This window comes from Ambystoma mexicanum, chromosome 4p, assembly GCF_040938575.1.
Source record: "Ambystoma mexicanum isolate Mex_15411 chromosome 4p, UKY_AmexF1_1, whole genome shotgun sequence".
Classification (NCBI taxonomy): Eukaryota; Metazoa; Chordata; class Amphibia; order Caudata; family Ambystomatidae; genus Ambystoma; species Ambystoma mexicanum.
This window is the reverse complement of record NC_090927.1, coordinates 512,118,161-512,144,582: the sequence shown is the minus strand read 5'-3', so window position 1 is coordinate 512,144,582 and position 26,422 is coordinate 512,118,161. Positions and strand designations below refer to the sequence as shown.

General features: G+C 46.6%; 1 protein-coding gene across 1 annotated transcript in view; it reads left to right on the top strand.

Annotated features, from left to right (window-relative positions):
* The window catches only part of TRAPPC12 (trafficking protein particle complex subunit 12), a 1,223,059-nt gene that overhangs the window by 629,293 nt on the left and 567,344 nt on the right, over positions 1–26,422 (top strand). The window lies entirely within an intron of this gene.

Below are 26,422 nucleotides of genomic sequence, written 5' to 3'. Positions count from 1 at the left end.
GTGGGTATTCCGGCATCCTTCAGCAGCTCCGAACTTGTACCTGCAAGATAAAAGGACAGTTAGTGCGCATCGTGAAGCAGGCAACAAGCGCTTACTTACGTGCTTCCAGGCGCTTCTATTCCTCACACGGGTTCCATCCTCAACTCACTTCAGCCCGTCATCCGCCATCGCCGGAACCCTGCAAAACAAGAGACATCGTTACAAAAGACTTTTAAAGACATTTGAAATACTCAGAACCTACCGTTCGTGCAGTAAACGACAGACAGCAGTCCTCTGAGGTCAAGAGGCCTGCATCCTTATCCAGTGAAGAAACTGGTTACGGCACCCTGCCCCGAGGCAGATGGAGAGCTCGGCGTTCACTTACCTAAGGTGAGAGCGTTAACCTTTGGGGTTCTACAGGAGAAGAGAAAGGGAAGAAGAGAGAGACACCCAATAACCCCAGTTCATTAATCCCATATTTTCTATCTGCAGACATCTTACTCTTCGAGTCAGACATACAGTGCACAGAGGTCCAGCCCAAAGAGCCAACCGTGTGTTACACATCACCTTTGAAGATACGGTTATTCGCCCAGTCAAGACCGGTGGCTCTGCGGGAATCAGGTGAGCGTTACAATATATTCTGGGAGGTCTTTATCTTGTATTGTTGAGGGGACACCTCGAATGCGAAGATTGTTTCTTCGTGACCTATTTTCCAGGTCCTCTTCCTTGAATTCTAGTACTTCGCTCCTATTCTGGAGAGCCTGAATCGCTTGTTGCATCTCTATTAGGGTTGCGTCATGACTCTGGGTCAAGTCCTCGACCTCTCCCAACCTCTGCTCTGCCTCTATGACTCGTTGGTCTGTTTGTTCTAGTTTCGCGGTGAGCTCGGCCATGCAGGATCTGAATTCTTCTTTGATATCTAGCATAAAGGCCTGAATATTTCCCTTCGTTGCCAGCTTTCCCTGATCTTCCGGGGACCTCTGTGGGGTGAGTCTGGGAGGGTCCGGTTTCTTAGTTTTGTCTGCTGCTAACAGCATGGTGGAGATATCGGAGTGCTTGGTTCCTTTAACAGGCTTCGCCATCGTGACTGTTACACAGCCTTATACTGGGAGCCGGGCAAGTGGGGCTTCATTGGGCTGACCTGTAAGCTCTCAGCTTACTAGGGAGCAGGAATCTAGTAGAGAGAAGCGCCTTAACATAGATTATCGGGTGTCTGTCTGGACGAGATGCTCAGCGCTGCTTGCCTGACCTCAGCGGAGGAGGAATGCTCAGTGTTCATCGGCAAGGTTTGACGTCTGAGCGTAGGCAGCCTGGAGGGGAGGAAGGTGGGCCGGGGCGCCCCAGGAGATTGTTGGGCTGAGAGGCTTAGTGTGAGCACCATGCCATGAGCCCGGGAGGTTAGAGGTCTGGATTAGCTCAGGCCGGTGCTGAGGTGTAGTGGCGGGCTGGCCAGGATGAGTTGGTAAGCTGGGAACTCAACGGGAAGGGCTCCCAGGCCGCTGTTGTCAATGAGGCAATCGGAGGAGAGGGGCCAGTGGGGCCTTCACTGCGCATAAATAGCCTCTCCTGGGTCCTGGCGTGGGGATTGTAGGGGCTGGGCTCTCACCCTGTATGCAGCGGGAGTTTCCCGGCTTCACTCGCCTAGCTGCAGGCACAGGCTCGACCCTGCTCCAAAAGCGCCTGCCGGAACTCGGGCACCCGAAGACTTTCCCGGGAGTCGCGTGGCTTCTCCTCTTGACGTTGCGTGGGCGCTGTCTCCCCGTGCCTCAACGCCTCATCTTCCGCCAGCCTCCACACCCGCCTAGGCTACACTGCACGCAGCCGGACTTGCGGGGTGCGGGCGCGGGAGTTGTAGGGGCCAGGCTCTCACCTCGTCTGTGTTGGGGGCTCCCGGGCTTTGCTGGTTCAGCCGCAGGCGCGGGCTGAGCACCGCTTCAGAGGAGGCCCCCGGGACCTTGGCGCATTGTCCGCGCGTTCTCCCGGAGTCGCGTGGGCTCCACTCAGGGGGTCGCGGGTGAGCTGCCTCTCTGGGTCTCAGGGCTGCACTCTTTTTCACGGCAGGACCCACAGCGATGGGGGGGGGCTGTTGCTCCTCGGGGTCTCGCCACAACTCCCGCTTGCGCTGGGAGAGGGGGAGGGAGGCAGCTCGCTATCTCGTTGGTCTGCCGGTCCTTTTCCGGCTTCACAGGGGCTGGTTATTCGGCTCTCTCCTCATCTTTCATCCCTCCATTAAACAGCGTCTCAGTCGCATCTCTTGCCGCTCTCGCCGTCAGACGGGGGTTTCTTCTCCCATCGGCCATCTTGGAAGCGGCGCTCTGGGTTAGGGGGGGGGGGGAAGCATCAATCCAGTCCGTTTCGGGGGTTCCAGGAGGATTAGGAGCCCCTCAAGACTATCATGGGTGCCTCAGCAACTAACGTTGCCATTGATGAGGAAATTGTCACTGGATGACCGCAGAAAGGCTAGCTTTTCGTTAGCTTCGAACGGAGGCCATTAAAGGAGCAGCCATATCGCTGGTGCTCCAGGCCACGCCCCCCCAAAAGTACATTCTTTAAACCACCAGAAGATCCTCCTTGAAGAGATTGTCAATCTTCTAGCGAAGGACGCGATAGAACTTGTCCCGGGACACCAGGTAAACAAGGGTATTTATTCAACTTACTTCCTTGTGCCAAAAAAAGGTTTGACAATGCGCCCAGTATTGGATTTACGGCCTGCAAACAAGTATGTCAAGCCCCAAAAATTTCGCATGACTACTCTCCAAGAGGTAATCCCCCTCCTAAAAAAGGGGGATTACATGGCAACATTGGACATGAAAGATGCCTATTTTCATATTTCCATGTTCCCTGCGCACAGAAGGTACTTGCGCTTCAAGGTGGACAGTCAGCACTACCAGTTCAAGGTACTGCCCTTCAGGATAGCCTCGGCTCCAAGGGTATTCACCAAGGTACTGGCGGTGGCAGCGGCACACCTACCCAGGGAGGCAATCCCAGCGTACCCTTACCTGGACGACTGGCTCATCACGGGGGAGACCCCAGTAATTTGCAGCACAAACATTCAAAGAATGATCAACCTCCTCTTTGAATTAGGTTTCTCCATAAACGAGAAAAAGTCAAGTCTGGTGCCAAGCACCTCCAAACAGTTCTTAGCAGCTGTCCTAAACACGCAAGAGGGGTTGGCCTTTCCATCAGAGGAAGGAATTCGGAATATACTGCTGCAAATTCGGCAATATCAGGTCGGTCGCCAAATAACGGTACGCAAAGCAATGCGTTTGCTGGGCATGATGGCGTCATGTATTTACCTGGTCCCCCATGCGCTCCTGCGCATGCGTCCCATGCAGGAATGGTTGGCGAAACAGTGGTCTCAGGCAAGTGGTCAGTGGGACGATCTAGTGGTCGTTTCGCCAACACTTGTACAAAGCCTTCACTGGTGGACAAGAAAAAATCTGTCCAAGGGGAAACCCTACGATCCCCAGATACAGGCGGTAGTCACAACAGACGCATGTCTGACAGGGTGGGGAGCACACCATCTCCACCACACAGCTCAGGGTCTCTGGTCTCACTCAGTGGCCAAGAATCATATCAACCTGCTAGAGCTTCTGGCAGTATTCAAAACGCTTCAGGCGTTCGAGCCCTACCTCTTGAACCTGTCAGTGCAGATCCTGACGGACAGCACTACAGCCATGTTTTACCTGAACAAGCAGGGAGGGACTCGTTCGCCAAATCTGTCCAGACTTGCCCAGAAAATTTGGATATGGGCACCCAGACGGAACATCTTCCTGTCATCTCAACATGTTACAGGGGATCTCAATTCTCTGGCGGACGCTTTGAGCAGAGATCCCCGCCCAGAGGAACACGAATGGTGTCTACACAGAGAAATCGTAGAAGAGGTCTTCTCTCAGGGGGGTTTCCCCACTATAGACCTATTCGCCACAAGCGAAAACAGACAATGCCCAGGATTCGCATCCAGGTTCCCCCAACCAGACTCCCAGGGGAACGCCCTGTGGATGAACTGGTCAGGGATGTTTGCGTACACTTTTCCACCAACACCTCTCATCAGGAAGGTGGTCAACAAGATGAACAGAGAATTGATGACGCTCGTCCTAGTTGCTCCCACGTGGGCGAGACAACCGTGGTTCCCACACTTATGCAGACTAGCTGTGTGAGAACCCATCAAACTCCCGGGCTGGTACAACCTACTGTCCCAGCACCAAGGTCAAAAGGTGCATCCTCAACCCAACTCAATGAACCTGGCAGCATGGCTCCTGAGGTCATAGAGTTTGGACATCTCAAGTTACCATAGAAATGTATGGACATCCTAAACGAATCTAGGAAGCCAAACACGAGGCAATGCTACTTTGACAAATGGAAAAGATTTGTTATCTGGTGCCAGAATAAGCAAATCAACCCAGTTGATTGCACTCCTTCCACAATTGTCACATACATGCTCCAACTGCTGGACACAGGGTTGGTTTTTAACTCGCTAAAGGTACACCTGGCAGCTCTGTCGGCATACACCACCTCCCATAACAAGGTGTTGTGGTGGAAAGTACCAGTGGTTAAAGCCTTCATGGAAGGAGTAAAAAGACTTCACCCTCCTATTTCAAACCCACCACCAGGATGGGACCTTAACGTGGTGCCATCTAAGCTCATGGGCCCCCCATTGGAGCCTGTGCATAAAAGCAGTCTCAAACACCTGACTTATAAGACGGCCTTCTTAGTAGCAATTACATCTATAAGAAGTGTCAGTGAAATTCAGGCTCTGTCAGAGCAGGATCCTTTCTTTACGGTTCATAAAGATAAACTGGTTTTATGTACACACCCTAGGTTCTCACCTAAGTTTATTTCTAAATTCCACGTGAACCGGTCCATTGAGCTTCCGGCTTTCTTCCAGGACCCACAAAGCTCGGCTGAGGTGAAACTTCACACCCTAGATGTGCGTAGGGTGGTCCTATACCATGTAAACAAAACCAGACCGCTAAGGAAAACAGACCAACTGTTTGTCTCCGTAGCTACAGGCAATGAGGGAGATCGTGTCTCTAAAGGTGCAATCTCTAAGTGGATTGTTAACTGTATCCAGCTGTGTTACTCCCTTTCTGAAAGAATGTTGCCTTTCACGCCAAGTGCCCACTCTACAAGAGGCATTCTGGCTTTCATTGCAAATATACCCCTTGACACCATTTGCAAAGCAGCTACTTGGAGCTCTATTCACACTTTTACTCAGCATTACTGCATTGACACCCATTCCAAGGCAGATACACAAGTGGCACAAGCGGTTTGAAGACACTTATTTGCTCATGACCCTTCTCACATCCCACCTTCTTCTTCAGGTACTGCTCGCTAATCTATGCACAGCATGTGATCTAAGCAGATTCCACAAGCCTCAGAAGGGATACATTACTCACTGTAATCATATTTCTGATGCTTGTATCTGCTTAGATTCACATGCAACCCACCCTTCCTCCCCTCTGAGAGAAGGCGCATGGTTGCTTGTAGTCTTACCTTTCTATCTATCTGCTTGGATTATCTGTACTCACGCTACTCGCGCTACTCCTCATACTACCTCATGTCAGAAAAAATACAATCTGAGGATCCTAGATGCGTGAGGGATCTTGGGTACAGTGGACGTCACACTAGGGATAGTATTACTTGCACGCCCTGTGTCGACGCCCATTTTCGAGTTTCGAAAAACAAACTGTAATACTCCGCAGCTTCCACTAGATGTCAGCTTATGCACAGCATGTGAATCTAAGCAGATACAAGCATCAGAAATACGATTACGGTGAGTAATGTATCATATATATATATATATATATATAATTAGGATTAATATTTGAAAAAATACAGCAGAGTCCAACTTTCATTGCTCACTGAAAAGGATTTCTTGCTGAATCACTATCACAAACATGTTTCAAATGTAATATAGTGGGAATTCTGATTTGGGCGAGTATAGCGGGGTCAGCACTAGAAGAGCATTGCAGCTCCAATTGCTTCAGTTTGGCTTTGGAGCGACCAAGGGCGGCTCTAATTGCTTTCAGTACCCCAGCCTCCCGGGTGATAGACGTTCCTCTAATATACACTTTCAAGACATCCCACCTAACCGCAGCTGATGTGCCCTGAAGAGAGTTGTGCTCAAAGAAAGATTTGATGTCTGCCAGTATTTCAGCCTTGAACACAATATCTTTGAGGGCCTCTGATTTAAAACGCCAGGTGCAGAATGTCGGGATGGGGATTCTCAGCCCCACAGATAATGTAATTGGAGCATGGTCTGAGAATGTGCGAGGCAGGATCCAGGACCCCTCCATCCTGCCCATGATTTCACTTGACACCAAGAACAGGTCTATCATGGATGAACTGTCGTGCACAGACGAGTATTAAGTGTACTCCCGCTGCTGGGGGTGTAGCGTCCTCCAGACATCGCAGATGTTAAGTGTCTGTATGTGTCCGTGTAACCTGTGTGCAGCACTGGACAGGGCTTGGGTAGCAGTACCAGTTCTGTCCAGTACAGTATCTAGAATAAGGTTCAGGTCTCCCCTCATATAACCTGAATTCCTACATAGCCTAGCAGTATGGTGGTTACAGCGTCAAAGAACTCAGGAGAGTCTACGTCGGGGCAGTCGGTATTGACAAGTAGATATTCTTTGTTAACCAGTGTGCAATGCAGTATAACATAGCGTCGTTCAGGGTCTATGTAGCTTTTATGCAGTATAAATTTAATTGATTTATGGATCATCGTGAGGATGCCCCTAGATTGGGTGGAATAGGAAGTGAAGAATCTAGCGGGGCCCCATGACGGGGCTATGGTCCTTGGCATGTGACCATTGGAGTGTGTCTCCTGTAGAAATAGTACCTTACAGCTATGCCTATTAGCATAGGCCATGATTTTATGGGGCTTGGTGTGATTGCTTAATCCCCGGATGTTCCAGGACATTATGACGGTAGACATTTCAGTGACCGATCTCTAATCCCATAATACCCATTTTAGTGAACATCCCAGGTCCAGCGATAGTGTGAGCTCCCAGAATTGGAGTTGAAAGTGCGCTTGTGGCCCTTCAATGCGCGTGCCGTGAAACCTTGTGTGCCTTTTTGGAGTAACACCCCATTCCCACCCACCACCCTCACCACCAACCCAAGATTAGCAGTGTGAGCTGTCCCCAACTAGGCCCAACCTGTCCAAAAGCCCAACTGGGGCTAACCCACATCAAAGGTGTATCCAAGAACAGTGTAATCGCAGTGGGGTGCGCCATTGCCGTGCCCTAGCACTCTTGGAACCAAATGATTCCGTTACAAAATAAGCAGTGTTGGCGGTCATATAGTGCATGCCCCTGCCTTTCTAAGTGGGAAACGGGGATCTGCATATGAACCGTAACGGTTCCGTTACAAAACAAGCAGTTTTAGAGGTCATGTGGTGCATGCCCCTGCATCTTTAAGTGGGAAATAAGGGCCTGCCGCAGAAACATTAAAGCATTGCATTTTAGACAACAATAAACAGTAAATGTGAAAGGGTGAACAGATCAGTATTGCATTAGCTCTGTGGTGTGTATCTCCAGGATGCTAAGTGAGATGTGTATAGTAGAGCTATGTATCATGGTGAATACAGAAGCGTGGTTGATTGTAGGTGCGAATAATGTCTGGTAAGATTCTTGGTTCACATATAAGCATAGCATTTAAAGGGTACGGGCCAAGTTTAGAGTTAGCGGGGTGAGTTGTCGCCGCGCGGCCGGCATTTTAAGCATAATGTAGGGCAGCATGTGCTGACCAGGACATGTTACTGCGGTGAACGGATTGTGTGATTGGCCCCTGGAACCAGAGTGCACCCTCCAGGCCAGCCAAGACCCAAGGAGGGGCTGGGACAGGTGGCTAGCTCCTGGGATCGGAAAAGAAGAATGGCCAGTGTTTACCATCCAGGAGCCAGCCCCTGACCTAAATGCATGCCGTAGGGAACCAAAATCGCTTAGTAAACAGAACTATGTTGCCATTAACACATCATAAATCGAGGATCAGCAGATATAGTGAGTCTCCTTGAGCCACGCTGTTCTTGATCAGTTGTCATTGGCGCGGTCGCCTCTCGGACTACGGAGCGGTATTTGCATCTCAATGAATTTCACTGCTTCATCTGGGACGGTGAAAAAGTACAGTTTGCCAATATAGGTGATTTTGAGCCGTGCAGGGAACAGGATGGCATATGGCATGTTAAACTCGCTGAGCAATTTCTTAACGCCAAGGAATTGACGTCTCTCCTGCTGCACCGCCACTGAGAAGTCCGGGAAGATTCTAATGGTGTGGGCCTCTAGTCGTAGGTCTCCCTTCTCACGCGACAGGCGGGGGATGAGGTCCCTGTCGCGATAGTTAAGTATTTTGGCGATGATGGGCCTGGGGCCGTAGCCCGGTTTAGGTCGTGGTGATAGGGCCCGGAGAGCTCGCTCCACTGTGAAGTACGGGGAGAGGTCCGGACCGTCCAGCAGGTCTTTGAGCAGTTTTTCTACCGTGCCCTCCATCCGCCCTTTGAGGGCGTTCTCGGGAACCCCAATAATGCGCAGGTTATTTCTGCGGGAGCGAGACTCCAAGTCATCGCATTTCACCTTTACACTCGTCATGTCGCGCGACAAGGAGGCCACAGTGTCTTGGAGTGTGTGTATTACATCTTCATTGGTGGAGTTTCTATTTTTGGCCTGTGTCATTCTAGACCCCGCCTGATCAACACGGGTTTTGAGTGAGGCAACATTTGCGTTGATGTCATCAAGCTTATCGTGGAAGGAGGCGAAGTATTTGGCCATTGATTCCATCAGCGTAGTAAGATCTGGCGCCACAACCCCAGGATTAGGGTCATTGTCGGGTTCCTCTTGTAAGGATGACGTGTGGTCCGCCTCAGCCCGAGGGACCGCAATAGCGAAATTGTCCATGGTACCCCCTTTGGCAGTTCCCTTGGAACGGCTCGACATTGCAGGAAGTAGGATCCTGGGTGCGATGTGGGCACACCGGAGGGGAAGATGGTGGTATGAAGGGAGCGGGCCTCAGTGAAGTTAAAGGTTTCCAGCCAATGTCTCAGTGTCAGTAGGCTGCACTGGGCGTAGCGGAGCTGACTAGTCACAGTGATGCTGCAGTACAGTATACAGTATGAGCTGCGTGGGGTAGGCAGGTCCAGCCAGTTAATCAAGTAGGGAACCCAGCTGCGCAGCCACAGCCGAGCGCGGGCCATGTTACAAGCTCCCCGGGGGGATCCCACGTTATTATGAGCAGCTCCCGTGGCCCACACCCCAACAGAGTCTGAAGTTGTGTATAGGCAGCCCATCTCCTGCGATCGATGTGTGTTAATGAAGTGGAGGGAGGCCCGAGAAGAAACACTGCAAGTGGCAAATGTTCGAGTCTTCCCCCCACAAGCGTATAGTCACAGTGCAGGTATTGGAGGGACCATTGCAATACAACAGTACATCTGGGTGAGTCCCGGGGGCTGTAGGTAGTTTTGTTCAGCTCTGGAGGGGGGGAAGGAGCAGCAGCGGTAAGGACGGGGGATGGCAGAAGAACACAGAGCAAAGCCACCCTTCCAGCTCCTCACCTGCAGCGCGCCGCGCTGATTGCGCAACGCCGAATGAGGAGAGCCTCCCAAGGGGCCGCAGCGTCCCAGCACGGGACACAGGACAGGAGCGCAGCCGCGCACCCCCAGAGGCATAGCAGAGGCGCAGAGCTCGTCCGTCAGTGGCAATGCGTCTCCTCACTGCAGAGCGACGGTGTCAGTGGGCGGCCGTAGCACACGGCCGAAGCGGTATCGCCCTCGCAGGTCTCCGGGTTACGGGAAGCAGAACGCAGCCCAGTGGGCCAGCCCCCCCCGGAAGCACACGGGCCGCCGGCGACCCTGGGGCAGGACGCAGCAGCGGTTCCGTTCGCCTTCTCCACACCGTGCAGACGCGGCCCCCTCCGCTGCCAAGACGAGCGGCAGCGACACCGTGCGCTCTCCGTGAGGGGCCGGGATCCCCAGCAGGGCGGATCCAGCTGGCACAGGCAGCATGCACGGGGCGGGCAAGGCTGTGGGAAAAGTGTCCATTTCAGAGGCACTAGGGTACAGGCAGCAGACGGCGACTCCAGCGGGCGGCGCACAGCCGGCCCGCAGCACTCCCCGGCAGCCCACCAAAGGCCCAGAGCCAGCCTCCCATCGAGGCGCAGCGCATTGGCCAGATCACAGCTGTAGGGCTCCGATTCTTCCTGGGATTGGGCGTGTGGATAGGCCCAGCTATCAGTAACACAGGGGGCAGGGTGTAAAAGCAGGATTATGTCGAGAACCGCAGATGTCGACGGATAATCAGCGGCTAGGCACAGAGCTTCAAAGCTAAGCAGCCATTTTGTAGGCTGCACAACAGCGCCCCCACAAATTAGCTTTTTAAAGGCTCCTCCCATGCTGGCGTGATGGAGGCTGTGGCGCACTATGTAAATTATATCCGGTATCTTTCACATTCCCATTGGGTTGGGGCCTTTACTAACTCAGTGACTCCCAATTCTCTCAAGCTAGCCTGCCATCAATGAGGGACACAGAGCCGGTGAAAGTGTAGCGCATCCGTAAGTGTGCTGAAGTGTAGGACTGTTTGGCGGGGTGGCGACGGTGGTGCGGGTGACCTAATGGTGAGTGAATCACTTAACTTGCCCTGCAATTGACAAAACAGTCAAAGTTACGTCTCTTGGGAGTTGCATATACTGTCTAAATTTGAAGGTGTGTTAGTGAACAGTAATTAACAAAGTTTGACTTCTGTGTGTGGGAGCAAGTTAGGCGCCTAACTTATACGTGCTCTGAATTGAACATTAAAATCAGTGTGAGCATTGGAGGATCATGGTGGGCAGCCTGTGCAGTGGAAAGAGCCTAATAGATATAAACTCGCACACAGGATTAAATATAACCGCGCCCATTCAATTCCATGATTCCAGTGCAGAGCTAATTGCTCCTATGCTGCAGGCTTCCCATTATGGTGAACAGGCAATGGATGCAAACACAGTCCCCTATAGTCAGCAATCCTTAGCAATTGAATCAAATGACACTGTGAACAATCAATTGCGATTACCTATAGTTAAATCAAAATTAGGGGCATTGTTTGACAAGAGTCGTACCCTTCAGCCAACATACGGAAAGGATGACTTGCCTACGGGGGAAGCCTATCACCAAACAAACTCGAGAGATATGGAAACATTTAACTGTATCAATGATGTCTCAATCATGGCCCCAACGCTTATAAAGGAATAGGAAAAACAATGCCAGATTTCCCTAAGCCCTACATCGCCTGCAGTTTATTTGCCCTCGGAGGTAGAGAGTATCTCGCTACATAATCCCCAGGGAGCTAACTTTATTGAGCCGGGGCTGGGATATGGAAATCGGTATGATGCAAGGCCAATGTGGCCGTCGACTGGTTCCCCCACTCATCATCATTTGGGTGTAAGAATGGGGGGGATTACTCAGCAAAGAGACAGAGCAATGGATTTTCAGCCCTTGACAATAGCGATCCATGTGTTAAAGGGACGGTGAACAAGACATCTGATATGATAAATGAAAATACTGAACACCCCCGAATGAGAACAAGGACAATTTGAAATTTCCTGTAGTCGCCTCACTCTTGTATGTATTAGATGAAGGCCATGAACCAACACATGTACACTTGAACTCTTTAAAGATATGATGGTGGGTCTGTCTGGGGAAAATGTGCAAACTTGAGGGATTCATGCTGGCGCATGTTACCTGCCAGTCAGTGAAATGGGGATGGTTGGACTCATGCATTTTGAAAATGTTAAATCCTGTTAAACCTGGGGGGATTGACAAAGGTACCCAAACAGCGGCAGATCAGGAAATGGAAACTGCTGATCGCTGCTCATATGCAAATGTGGTGGTTGATGGTGAGAAGTACTCTGTTCCAACCCCAGTGCTAATGTCGTTCCCACTATTAGACGCAATTCAGTTAAATTCATTCAAATTAGATGACATATTTCACTATCTTATAACTCAACACTCAAGGATATCTGTGGGAGGCGAGATGGGTACTGTGTTAGCTGAAATAGATAAAACCTCGATAGGAAACATTGATGCGTCTCCTAACAGTCCCTCACCTTCACCTCTGGTTAAAATCGTTGAGAGCGCAGCGGCCCTACAAGCTGATTCGCTGGAAATTGGCATGAGGCAACAGGAATTGGTGGCTAAGTGATGAAGGGATGAGTGCTGTGAATGATCATGAAGCAAATGATGCCGATACAGTATTTTCTTACGCAAAATGAAATGTGCGCATGCCAAGCCAATGAAAAGAGAAAAAAAGCTACTAAAAAAAGACAAATTCTGGAAAACCAGAAGAATAAGAAACAAAAAATAAAAGTGAAAGCTCCCCTGGAAAGTGGGGTGCACAATAAACAATAAAAAAAAATCTGTCTGATGTATCAGGCAATAAGTTGCTAATTGATCTGACACAATTAAATGAGGAATCCAAAGCGGTACTTAACTTGGCTATTCCGAATCAATAGCAATCAGAAAATAACACAAACGTGATGCTTAAGGGAAACAAGGTATCCTGTTTTGAATGTAGTGACCCCCATGTATCGGGGCTACAGAAGCAAGGTCGCCTATCTGCATTTTATCCCCTGGCTGCAAATAAATGATCTGCTGTAGTGGCTGGAGGGAATGCAAAGTTGGCACGATGTAAGGGGGCTTTTCCACAGCGAGGGATTAACAAAGATGGGTCTGGTCAAATTGGCCGGCCCCCAGTGTTTGATCAGTGTTCGCCCTCTGTGAAGGTGACGAACTGAATAAATGTGGGGAATGTTGAGCTAACTCAGGTTGTACCCAAATTGTTGACCCTTGGTAGGACTGAGATTGTGGATGCATCCAGGGTAGATATATTACGTGCCCAGGGGGGAACGCTTCCCGGGACTAACTTGAACGGCGAGATGGCTTTGAAGGGTGGAACTGATAAGATGCGAGGAAATACTAAGTCGGAGAGAGATGAATGTATATTTTTAAGGGATACCAGCTACTACTTGGGGTGTTGTAGTGACCCCAAGATAAATGGGCAAGAGAGACTGAATAGATCATTCTTGTTTAATGTTTTCAAAGGCAGTCCACAGTTGAGAACCCTTCACTCAGACGATATCGACTGGAGAAGGCTGGCTAACCATAACAACCTTTGTATTATATGTGCACCGCAATCGGTTATCATACTAAAGTTGTTGTGGGATCACAGAGAGGACTGTGAGTTGTGGGGTTTTCACTGGACTTATTTCAGTCCCTTGAGGAGTTTTTGGATGAACCGATCCCGAATGTTGAGGTGAATCCACCAAATGACTCGAGCACTCAACTGATGCCAACGCAGACAGTGGAATTTATAAATCAGATCTCGGCCCTAGTGGGAGCAGCCTCAAATTCCTAGAAATGTCATCTAAACACAAGCAATCCTAGCCAGAAGGACTTCTCAATTATATCATGGAATTGCTGTGGGATGAAAAATCTGAAAACTTGGCTCGCACGTAATGAAATAGCAAGGCTTCCGACAATATTCTTTTCTCAGGAAACCATGTGTGTGAACCATTTTGTTGTGGAGGGTTATTAGAGCTTTTCTGTTCCTGCGGTGCAGGGCAGTGCTGGTCGGCCTTCGGGAGGGGTAGCCATTCTTATTAGCAACGCCCCAATCACAAATCTCATGTAGTGCTTGTAACTAATGGACTCCTAATAGTAGAATACAAACCAGACAGTTTGTGCCCTCGCTCTTCTATATTGATATGCATATATTTTAATCCTACTGTAACTACTCTTGATGCAATGTTAGACCACTTGGATGGGGTCTTTGAAGAAACATTGCTAACTAACCCCGACTGTGTATTTATAATAGGGGGTGATTTTAATTCAGTATGTATAGGGCACAAACACCCATTGACATGAGAAACCATCGGCAATCTCTAATGCAAAGTAGGGGAAACCGTTGGAATCGCTACTTTAAGGATTGGAACATTCATATGGTAGAATATGAGGTTGGCACTCATTCAGGAACGTGGGCAAGAGGCGATGCTACATCTTACATTATCTATTTCTTTGTTTCAACTTGTTTATTGGGATTGGTTGATAAGGTAATTATAATTGCAACTCCACTTAGTGATCATGCACCAATTAAGATACGTCAGAATATTGAACCTCTATGTACTGATCCTATTTTAGCACTTGTAAAACTTGATTGTGTGTATACCTCGATCAGATGGCACCCTAGGATATGTAGGGAACTGACATATTTGGTGTATAGGGACGTATGGCGAGTACATGGGGAAAGACCAACGGGTTGTGATGCTAAATTGAGAGAGGAATGGAACTCTTTGGTAATAGAAAATCATATTCATACATTGCTGAAGCATCCCATTCCCTGCGCTAATACCAATTTGGTCTCTTTCAATCACAAAATTGGCAATCTCAAACGAGAGAGGAATCGTACCCTGAGGGCTATTATGTGACTGAATTTATCTGCCTATGAGTATGATGAATTAAAACGTAGAATGTGCTTGATATATAGAAACATGATAAAAATCAATCCGATACACTCTCAACCAATGGATGATAGGCCCTCTAATTAAGAGAAACGCCCGAAATATATGGTCTATGTTAAATGGTAAGCATCAAGCAGAGGGTCATGTTGTAGTAACTTCGATCTCTGCAGAGACCTGGCAGAGCTTCATTGGCAAAAAGTTTGTTACCGGATACATTTCAGCATGTTGATTCGGGAATCCTGTGACTGAGATGTGTGCATAACTTATTCCCATAAGAGTATATAGTACTGGCGATCCAGGGGCTCAAATCCTCGAAGGCGGCGGGCTTGGATGGATTGCCAGCCTGTAGCCTCAAAGATGATCCTCACTTCTGTGCAGCCATATTGTATACCAAATTTGCAAATATTTTGGCTTCCAGCACTATGCCTAAATCATGGCTTGATGCGATAATGATCCCTGTTTTTAAAAAGGGGGACCCAAATAATCCATCTAACTTTCGGCCGATAGCCCTATTGGACGCGACTGAAAAAGTATTTGCAATTTTATTGTTAAAACATCTACAAGACGTTATTGAAGAAAATAACATATTCTCAATATATCAAATAGGATTTTGGAAGAATATGGGGACTTCATTGAATGCCATCATAATAGCTCATACATTTGCTAAATCTCAGAGTATCAATACCGGGCCTATTTATATTACAGTGCTAGATCTAACACACGCTTTTGATTCAATAATTAGGGAACTGCTCTGGACAACATTGCTAGCCTTTGACTTCCCAAAGAGGTTGGTGCAGTTGATTGCCTTGTTGCATTCCCACACTACCTTTCAAGTGCGAGTTACTAATCAGGGGCGGTTACGTCACTGATCTGCAGCATGACCGGGGTAAAACAGGGATGTAACCTTGCGGCTACTATGTTTAATTTATATCTTTGTGATATGGATGGACTATGGAACGGGATCGCGATGTAGCCTGCCAAATTGGCGGGCCTAAAAATACATTGGCTATGTTTTGCTGATGACATAGTCTTGTTCGATAGAACCCCATAAGGTTTACGAAATAAATTAAACACATTTTATGAACATGCAAGTGAACACAATCTTGTGGCAAACTCTGTGAAATCCCAAATTATTATATTTCATAATAACAAACGAGTTAAATCCTACTCTTGGCATATGGCGGGTGACAGAATAGAGCGTGCAAGAGCTATCCGTTACCTTGGCTATCACTGAGCCGATATAAATACGCTTAAATCCTGGGAGGCGTGGTTAAAAACGAAAGCACAATCTTCGGCATCTATGATGAAGGTCATACTCAGGAAATATTGCAAATTCTCCTTGCTTCCGCTCTTTGAATTCTATACGCTAAAGGTAGAATCAATATTATTTAGTTTGGATATTTGTCTGTTGGATGTAGATCCTATATTAAATAGGATTCAAGGTAACCTATGGAAGAGGACAATGGGCTTGGCAACTTCAGTTCTGAACTCAATAGTATGGCAAGAAATGGGGCTCCCCTCTTTGGCAGCGAGGTGGAAATGGCGGAAGATGACAAGATACACAAAAATACTGTTGCTGCCTCGCAACTCACTCTTCTATGATCTAAATGTAATCCTGGCGGATGGCTCCTTGCCATCTATGGAAACATGTAAAGTTCATATGAACAAAAATCTACATAGTATTAATTCGCCCATTGAAGATCTGCAGTTGGGTCTACCAAAAGGTAAGTGCTAATTATATGACCTGGATTGGTCTCTAACGCTAGATCTAAATAAAACCTACAAATCCTATGCTGAGTATGCATTGATATCAAGGAAGAGAGAGTTGCGTGCGCCCTGTTTGATTAAATGTCCCTGTAACAAAATAAGAACTATATACCTGAGATTCAAGCTCAATCAGTTTCAAACCTTAAAACGTATTCTGAGTTGGCACAAGGCTATATTGGACAGTGATAATGACTTGCCGCTTTTGTATGAATGGTACGGAGACTGAAACGCTAAATCATCTTGTGGTGTAGTGTGCATATTTTGAAGAGGATGGGTTCAAATTACTGGGAATCTACTACCCGCAGGTAACTGATATAGCAAGAGTTACATTTTGGGAAAGATGTTTATATGGCAATAGTATGTGTTTTAAGTGTTATTTAAAACTGAACAAGCTTTATTAAAAGCAAACCAACTCATGGGAACAGATTGTTAATAGTAGTGCAGCCATGGATCTACTATTTTATGGTAAAATCTTCAAGGGTTAAATGAAGTTTGAAATTAAACCAACGACATATAAAACCAAATTAATATGTACATTTATGAAGAGGGCGCAGAATGTATGTTTGGTCTAAGACTAATCTTAATTTCAGCTGATGTAACTGGGAATGAATGTAACCGTTATGATGTAAAATGTAGACCTGCAACCATACCATAAGATGCTTTGAAACAAATGAAGTGTCATTGCTTTTATATAATCACATACTGAAACATTGGTTCGGAGTGCTTCCTTTTTTTAAAATATAAATTTGTAGTGAAATATTATCTGAGGTTTTTTGTAATTATAACTTAAGATGTTTTTGTAAAATATTGAATGTAAGTAAATTGTTTGTGAACGTGGATGCTTCTTCCTTGAGAAGAGGTATGTTGTAAAAGTTTGAAGTAATTTTGTACAAACTATAAATAACTTTTTTTTTAAAATAAAAATGTTATTAGATTTTCAATTTATAACAAAGAGCAGTGATGATAAAACAGTTCGATAAAGTTCTTCCCGAGTACATTCAACAATAATAGGCATAACATTAGGTCATCTCCTAAAGCCATTGAACAAATATTAAATGATAATCGACCTTCCCCCCACTAAGTTTAACAACCCTATTACATAATCCAACTTAACTTGAGATCGAATATGCAACATATGGGGGTACCTTCGGGAAGTGTTTTGCCCGCAACAATGGGTTCTAGTTCAAAGTTCCGCTTTTGAGACTTTACAATACATTGCCTTCCCCGCTTCATCTCTCCGCCTACGTTTTACTGAAGCGTTTATACTTTCGGAATACCTCTCGGGGCATCAACACTGACAACTCTGTTCATCTCAATTAATTACCACCAGGACTTAGTTTGAAGGTAGCTACGCTTCACCCTCCATTGCAAGTTAAATAGCTTTCGTAAATGAGTAAATCCAACATTTATCCTTGGCCATGCTCTTTTGGTATTATTTCGAAAAGGAAATGCGCTTTTAACCAACTTTATATGTACAAAATCAATTTCACTTACATACATTATATAGGACCGAATTGTATCTTAGTGACATTCCATTCTAATGCTCTTGCCCAATCTTTGACTTTACCATTTCGGTCTAGCTTCCATGTCTGTTTTAGGTTCGAAGGCATATAGGCAATTACCGCATAGCTTATGACCACTTTGAGCTCACATGCACTACGTTTTATTTTTTTTATTTTTTTTTTTATTGTTTTTTTTCAAACCTTTAAAAATAGAAAAGAGAACACCAATGACGACAATTTCGTCGTAAGGCAAGCCATCAAACAAAACAAGTACATCTTATTACAGCCTGTTCCATGTTAGTCACCACATTCGTCATTAGGTCACTGGACAGACTTTCTCCTCTGTTAAATAGCCGATTTAGTGCATAAACGGTCTTTGATGGCTTGGAGGAAGGAGACCAGGGCATATAGCACAGATCTGTTCGACCCGTCGAACAGGGCTTTCCACCAGTCCTCCCGGGAAGCGAACTGAAATCTCTTTGTGACTGGACCAAAGATTCTGTTTCTTTCTTGTTCTAGCCCAGAGCATATCATTGTCAGGTGTTTGAGGGTTTCATTTGTGGTGTTACAAAAATGACATTTTAGATCTAAGTCAGTTGATTGTGACCAGAAACAGAGTCGCTCTTTAGTTGGCAGGGCGTTGAGCCTGAATTTCAGGTAAAGAGATCTCGACCACTGGTCCGGAAAACAAGACGGGTATCCCGGAGGATGGCCATAAGCTCTTGCCTCGATCTTAAGTTGCAAGTATGGATCCAGTGAAGTCTCCATAACTTCAGTTTTGCAGCATCAGGGTTTTCAATCAGCATTTGAGTCTTGATGTTATATGCTTTGAGAACCTCGTGACACAACTCATTCCATTGATGCGGGATTGTGTCCGGTTGTTCAGACTCTAGGTTGTGAAGAATTGCGATTTGAGGCGGCTGGTTTGTTAGTAAAGTTTTCCTGAAAAGGCTTAAAAGGTTCCAGGTAACCCTTTCCTGAATGGAGATGTAGCCAAGTTCGTATCTTAAGCAGGCTGTGGAAGTCCCCTTAGGGAGGTGTAAGACTTTGGTCCAAAAGATGTTTTCAAACGAGTTCCATACTTCATTCCCACAACCAAACACATTTTCTCCAGCATAGATCAGAGATGGAACCACTTTTTGCTGAAAGAAATTAAGCGTAGGTTTTAGGGAATATTTTCCGAATTTTTTGTTAATTAAGGCAGCCTGACATGCCAGCTGACGGCATTTCATCCTTGCGGATTCTACCCAGGTTGCGTCATTCCTGCTAGCACTTATACGCATCCCTAAGTAGATGGTGTTTTTTACAAGGCAGATGGGTTCTTTGTCCAAATACCATTTGAATTTCTGGCCATTTTTTTTGGTGCCTTGGAGTTTTTCAAAGACAATAATTTCGCATTTCCCCCTGTTGATGTTCAGGCCGTTCTCTGTTAAGTATTTTTCCACAGCAGTAAGTTTACGTTGCAGACCTATTGGTGTGGAATCCAACAGGATGATGTCGTCCGCATAGGCTAAGTAATCAATATGCGTGCCATGTATTTTCGGTGGAAACGTATGTAGCCCAACAAAGACCTCTTTAATGTCTGATATAAACAGGTTGAAAATGCTTGCTGCTAGCGGGCAGCCTTGTTTAACTCCTCTAGATGTTTCAATAGGGGCTGATAAGTTGCCCTTAAGATCTAGTTTAACTCTAATGGAGGTGTTTGTGTGCAGTTCACGAATTGCAGCCAGCAAGCTAGGTGGACAATTCCATTTGCTCATTTTCCGCCATAATAGATCTCTGTTTATACTGTCAAACGCCTGAGATAGATCGATTAAGGCTAGATAGATCTTAGAATTTTTGCGATGAGCTTCCATCTTCAGTAGGTTTAACAGTAGGAGATTAACGCAGCAGCCCACTCCCTTGACAAAGCCTGTCTGTCTCGGATCCACGAGATTGCTTTTGGTGGACCACTCCAGAAGTTGTTGTTGGAGAAGGGTGGCATACACTTTCCCTAATACGTCGAGTAGTGCGATTGGTCTATAGTTCTTGGGGTTTCTGCGGTCTCCTTTTTTAAAGATCGGTATGATCACAGCGGATTTCCATGAGTTAGGGGTCTTAAAGCACTTGAGAATCCTGTTGAACAAATGCTCGCAAAATTCTGACCATTGTTCTGGATGTCTTTTGATCAGGAAGTTCGTGAGCCCATCAGGGCCAGGTGCTCTCGATTCATGCACATTCTTAATGACTCGCAGGATGTCTTCATACTCAAAAACAAACTCCCAGTGTCTTAAGTTTGGGGGTTCCCATTCTGTAGTGATTTTGTCCTTTTGGAAGAGAACAGAATAGAACGCTTGAAGGGCATGTTGTGGTGCAAAGGTGTCGTTTATAAGTCTCCAATAGTCGGCTGAGTTGGAACTCGCCATTTTTGCCAACATGAGCTCTGCGTCATTTTGTAGCATGGTGGCCCTATGAGATTTTAGCCAATTCTTATAGCCCTGTTTTAGCTCACGTGAAGTAATGCTTGGTTCTAAGAATGGTGATTTGCGTGCTTGTCTCAGTTGCTGACGGAGAAGTCTTTTCGTTGGGAAATCTCAAGGTCAAATTTATGTTTACATTTGAATTCAGTGCTTCTTAGAGATTTGTTCTGTTCATGATAAAGAGTCAGAAGATGATCGTATTCCAGTGTTCGAGAAGACTAAAAAACCGTCAAGATGCTAGCTACCTCGCTAGAATCGAGGTTTAAATGAATACGACCAGTTCCTGTTCTGACTGTATGTGCAAAAAGGTCTTGAGTACAGCTGGCATATGCAGAACATTTTAGAATCACCATGTCGTGGTCACTGTAAATCGTTTTTCTGATCACGAGACTGATGGTTCTCATATGGATCTTTCCGGATACCAGGATGTAATCCAGTGTTGAGCTTTGGTTGTCTCTTCTCCAAGTAGGAGCCGCCGGAATGTCTCCCGGTGTTTGTCCTTTCAGCATCATTAGCTCACGTAAATCCATTTCTTGACACCACTTAGTTGTCAGTTGTTGTTGCAATTTGTTGACCCTTTTCTTGTTGTCAATTAACTTTAGGTGGCTAATACAATCGATGTTAAGGTCACCACAAATAATCAGGTCATATGGATTTCCTGTTTCCATAAGGTCGTCAATTGCCATGGTGACTTCATCAATGTAGCCCCATGATTCCAGTAAAGATTGATGATACAGAGATTTAAGGCATGGGCATTTGCTACGCCTGCAAAACTGACCGTTACCACCTGGATGAAAGGAGAAATGTTGTCACAGTTTGTAATCCTAAGGCCTGAGTCTTTCCGGACTGCCACCAGGAGGCCAGCCATGGGTCTTCCTTTCGACTGTCTAATGGCTGGGTTGAGGGCAGTTTCAAAACCCTCCAGGATTGGATTTTCACATAACCACGTCTCCTGCAGACAGATGAGGTCCAAGTAAGCAGACCAAACAGTGTTGAACAAGTGACTGAAGCCCCTAGTGTTCCAAGATCCCAGATTGTAATTTTTGCATGGAGCAGGGGCTTGGCGTTAACACGACTGATCGTTGTTTAGGGTGCTAGCGATCCAAGACCAGTCGTTTTTGTTTGCGACCTCTGGTGTGTGGTCTTTGGCGTAGTCCGCATTAGGTGACATACTATCGGCTCCTTGAATTGTTATCTTTATGCAGTCAAACGGTCTTTTCTCAGGCGGTAATTTTTGATCAGCAGTGTCGGTGCTTTGTAGAGATGTAAAGGAATTCGGTTTTGCAGGTTCGCTCGTCACCATCTTGTATGTTTGATTACTTTCATCGCCCACTGACATGTTGTGCACATCTTTCATTGGCTTGTCTGCATCACGTATCGGTGCTAAACAAATGTCGAACCCCAGAGACATCAGCACCGGGCCAGCCTCAAGAAGTGTGTCAACTATGAGTTTGGACTGTAGGTGCAGAATGACCGCGTCATTTCTGGTTTCATTGAAAATTTCCACAATTTTTAAGTCTCCGGATTCAATAGCTCTAAGACTGGGTACTAGGTGGCATAGCCACAGGACATTATGGCGATTAAGAATTAGATCATCTGCAGAATCAATACGTTCTAAAAGAACTTGATGGAACATAGAATCTTTCCTTGCTTGAATATCCTGTTTTGGACCGTTTAATACGTTTTTCCCTGTGATAGATCTTGTTGAAGTGCTCCCACAGGTTTTAGGTTGCAAAGTGGTGTTGACATTGAGGCCCTTATTATGCTCATTAGTACAGTCAGAGGCGGCGGACCCAGTCAGTGACAATTGCTTACAGCTGTCTAATGGTGTATGAGTACCAATGACTTTAGACTGACCAACTGAGTTGCTTGCCATTGACAAACTCTTACAGCGTTTTTCGTCCAACGTCATGAACTTCTTCTTTTGAGAGACCGGGCCATTTGATACAAGTGCCGGTGGCAGAACAACTTCACACAGCCTTACTGTTCTGTTGGATTTTTGAGAAAGAGAGCTTGCAAGCGTATTGACTCGACATGGAGACCAAACGACAGGAGAGACAGTTACCGCCTGTTGTGAAGGTGGTGGCTCCGCAGTCGTCAGTGACAATTTTATAGGATTGGTTGGAGTGGGAACGAGAGCGTTTTCAGCGGTCTTGGCTCCTTTGGTGGAACTTCCGGCCAAAAGGTTGACTTGATCAGCCCCACCCGATTCCTCCATCACGATGTCCTCATATACTGACATGTTCATCAGATCTTCGGATATATCACACAAGTTGTTTTTAGGTCCGATAGGTTGATCTGGCACAGTTGTAGCTTCGAGTGTTTGAGTTTTTGTTTCTCCGCTTTTTTCTTTTAAGATTGTTCTGTTGACAGTTACGTTAACAGTTTTGATGTTTCTCAGAAACTTCCTTGAGTCATTGCCTCGTTTCATTTTTGATGAGGGTAGATTTTTAGATTTTTTTCCCCCCTTTGCCTCTCAAGTTCTTTGCGTTCACTCCAGTTGTCAGAACGTACTTTGAGGGCTTAAATATGTCGAAGACTCCTGTGACGTTGCAGCTCACGTCAATGTGGTCAGGATCTGTCACGACGTCTGTTGGCTCCGTGTGTTGACTTGAGACAGAAGTGGAAGCAATTTGGGGATCTAAGAGGGCCAAGTTACCTGGAGCTAAGCTCGCCAAGAGAATATCGTTGAAGTCCGTTGAAGTTCTCTTGTCCGATCCGGCTGTAATTAGTTTTTCGGCTGAATTTTGGGCCCCTGATTTGTTCATGAGGTTCGATATTACCGGTGTTAAAGAATCTTGAGCACAGTTGGTTAAGAGTTTGTCAGATTTGTTCGACAAGACGTTGATGTTTTTATCGAGAATTGAGATGGAACATTCTTGGGGTCTTAACATTAAGTTCAGTGAGTCACTGGGAGCATTGACGACCAGGGGCAGATCTCGTGTGACATTGTACAGGCGTTTTGAAGAGCCAAGCGAAGGTCGGTTATGGCAATGGGGATCGTCAATCCCTCTTTTGACCAAGCCCCTCTTTCGGGGGCTCTGCTCGGACTTTTGTTGGAACAAGTTGAGCGCTTGTTTTGCCACTTCTGCGAGTAATTTCCTGTCCAGATTGGCGTTTTTATTACTATCCATGAGGGACCGCATAGCCAGCTCCGACTTGTTGTTTGTGTTCAGGGCTGCGTCCATGTGTTGCATGTGCATATTTTCAAAAGTCACAAGCTTGGAGTTCATGATAGAGACTACTGTTGTTAAGTCTTTAAGGCTCTCGTTTAAGTGCTCGTACATTTTTAGAAAAGGTGCAAGGGACAGCGTCATTGAGGATATAATGGTGGACTGAAGGTCTTTCGTGTTTGAGGTTTGACACACGTTACCATTAACCTCAGTGTCGAGGCCTGTTTGACACTTTCTGCCCAGAGGGAATCGACTGATCTTTGGAAATGGGCGCTCCATTAGAGATGAATCGGAGGACGATGAGTCAGTCGTGGACTCGGAGCAATCGTGATCAACAGAACACCCTGCCCCACCTGACACGATTCATTCAATGAGTGAATTTGAGGCTGTTTAGGAGCAGCAACACCCATTTTAGGAATCTTCCTCTGTGAGCATTGAATGCTGGGTGAAGTGCTCGAGTTTGCTCTTCTTCTTTTCGCCAAGCCACTTGGCTGCGAAAACTGCAGTTTATTATTTTTAATTGAGACGTTAAGGTTTAAGGTGACAGGCAGGTCAAGGCTGTCCTCACTTATATCTGGAACCCTGTTTTGTTTTTCTTTTGTTATTAAGTTGTTGTGTCTACCTTTGTTGATCTGTTTGAGGTCTGTTAGTAGTTTGTTGACAACGTCTAAGGGATTTCTGCGGTTGTTGTCATGTTTGCTTTCCAGGTTCGTTGGCGTTTCGAGGGCTGCTCTCGCAGAGAGTGGATGATTAAACACCTCCAAACAAGAATCAGGACTAGGCTCAGTCACATGCTCACCCACGTCCTTGTGCATAATGAATGTGCTGTGATTGGTTTCATCATGAGACACATTAATTGACTTCACTGGTGATGGCATCAATTTTTCAAGAGCACTATAAAACCTTGGACGGGAAAAACCACTGCTTATTTCGTCATTTCTTATAATGCATATATCGTCCAGATCAATTACATCCAAGTTAGGCACTTGGACATTACAGTCAGAGTGAGTTTGTGCTGACATCAGGCCGTTACAGGTTCGCAATTTACTTTGTTTGCTTATTGATGTTTCAGAAGGGAGCAAGCTGGAACCAAGACCTGTCATTTCTGACGCATCCGTGTTTAAAATGTGTTTGAGAGGTTCGTTATTGCTGGCATTGTCTTTCAGGGAAGCAGACACGACACTACTCTCGGCACGTTGATCGGGCAAAAATGACTGAACGGGAGGAACAGATGAAACGGATAATACGGAGTGGGCGGTTCGGAACACATGTTGGTCTAATGCTGGCTCTTCTACTATTTCGTGTTCCGGGATCCCCTCCAATGCAGACAATCCATGAATGAGAGACACATCGGCACTTACTTGAGCATCCTGTGCGACGTTCAGTTGCGCCAACCTTGCGGCCGGCTCGGTTAAACGGTCCATCTTCAAAGCTGTGTCATCCGAGACCGAGGTCGGAGCCAGGGCCGGGCCAGGTGCGTTCCCAGGGGCGCCCGGCGGGGAGACTCGGGAGACTCAGAAGACTCCACTGAACGCCAAGAGCGCTCAGATTCTGGACACGGCGAGTTCGGCGCTGCCTCCTTTGAGCGCGAGTCTTCATCGTTGAACTGGAAGTCTTTCCTTTGTCAGCAACGCGCATCTCGCAAACAGTAGCAGCGGTAGTAGCAGCGACAAGCCGCAATGAGCGGAGGGGAGGGAGGGGGAGTAACGAGGAGTCCAGGATTCCACAGACTTCCTCAGACTCCTCAGACTCTGCCAGACTCCGCGCCCGCTCCGCGGGGAGATTTGGTTTATGAAGCAAAGGCACTCCAGCAGCAAGGCACTCCCCCAGTAGACACAGAAGAGTTACTGGCAAAAGGCAACTCCTCAGACTCTGCCAGACTCCACGCCCGCTCCGCGGGGAGATTTGGTTTATGAAGCAAAGGCACTCCAGCAGCAAGGCACTCCCCAAGTAGACACAGAAGAGTTACTGCAGGACGTTATAGTTCACATTACCTCCTGCGATTCCCCAATTCTCTCCCTCCTTCCCTCCCTCATCTCTCCTCCCCTACCCTCCCACTTCTTTTATTAACTCCCCCATCTCTATACAATCCTCTTCTCCCCTATTATAGGTATTATTTTACATTTCAGATTCTAGGCTTTTACGGTTTTCTTCCACTTCTTAACCTCGGCGACTCATTATTTTTGTTTTGAGAGAGTTCAGGTTACATGTGTGTTTCGGAGCAGGCGAGGTTTAAAGAAATGGGCTTCTCTGTCCCGTACATGTTCATGAAATGGATTCCATATAGTTAGGAATCTTAGGTATTTGCTGGTGCATATCTTCTCCATAGCCATCACACCCCAGATCTTAACCCACCAGCATGCTGAGATTGGACCTTCTTTGTTTTTCCAATTTTGTGTAAGAGTCATTCTAGCTGCTGATAGTAGATGGGTGATTAGTTTAGCTGTGGCTGCTGACATCGCGTATTTCCCTTCTATAGGGACTCCTAAGAGAATTGTCTTCGGAGATCTCGGTAGGTCCACCCCTGTAATGTCTTTTATGTAGCGTAGTATTTCCTTCCAGTAGGCAACTGCTTTAGGACACGTCCACCACATGTGGAACAAGTCACCTTTCTCACCGCAATTTCGCCAACAGTTTGGTGAGTTAGACCTTGCAATTTTGTGAATGCGGTTTGGGGACGTATACCATCTAAGGCACAGTTTGTACGCAGATTCCTTTATTGTGGTGCATCTGGAAGTGCCGTGTGCACATGCCCATATTTGGTACCATTCCTCCTCCGTTAGTGACTCTTGCATATCTCGCTCCCAATTCATTTTGTATGCGAGATGGTCCGTTGGCTGGTCATTGGAGAGGAGTTTGTAGAGTCTAGAGACCCTCTTCGCCGTATTGCCTTCTTGAAGCGACAGTTCTAGGCCCGATGGCATTCTCATGCCCGCCTTCTTCACCGTGGTAAGATTTGCGCATATCTATAGCGTTCATTTTCCCCTATATTGAATTTTGACTGGCAATCTGTGAAGAGCAATGGAGCACAGTCTTTGTACATGTCTTTCAGGTGCAT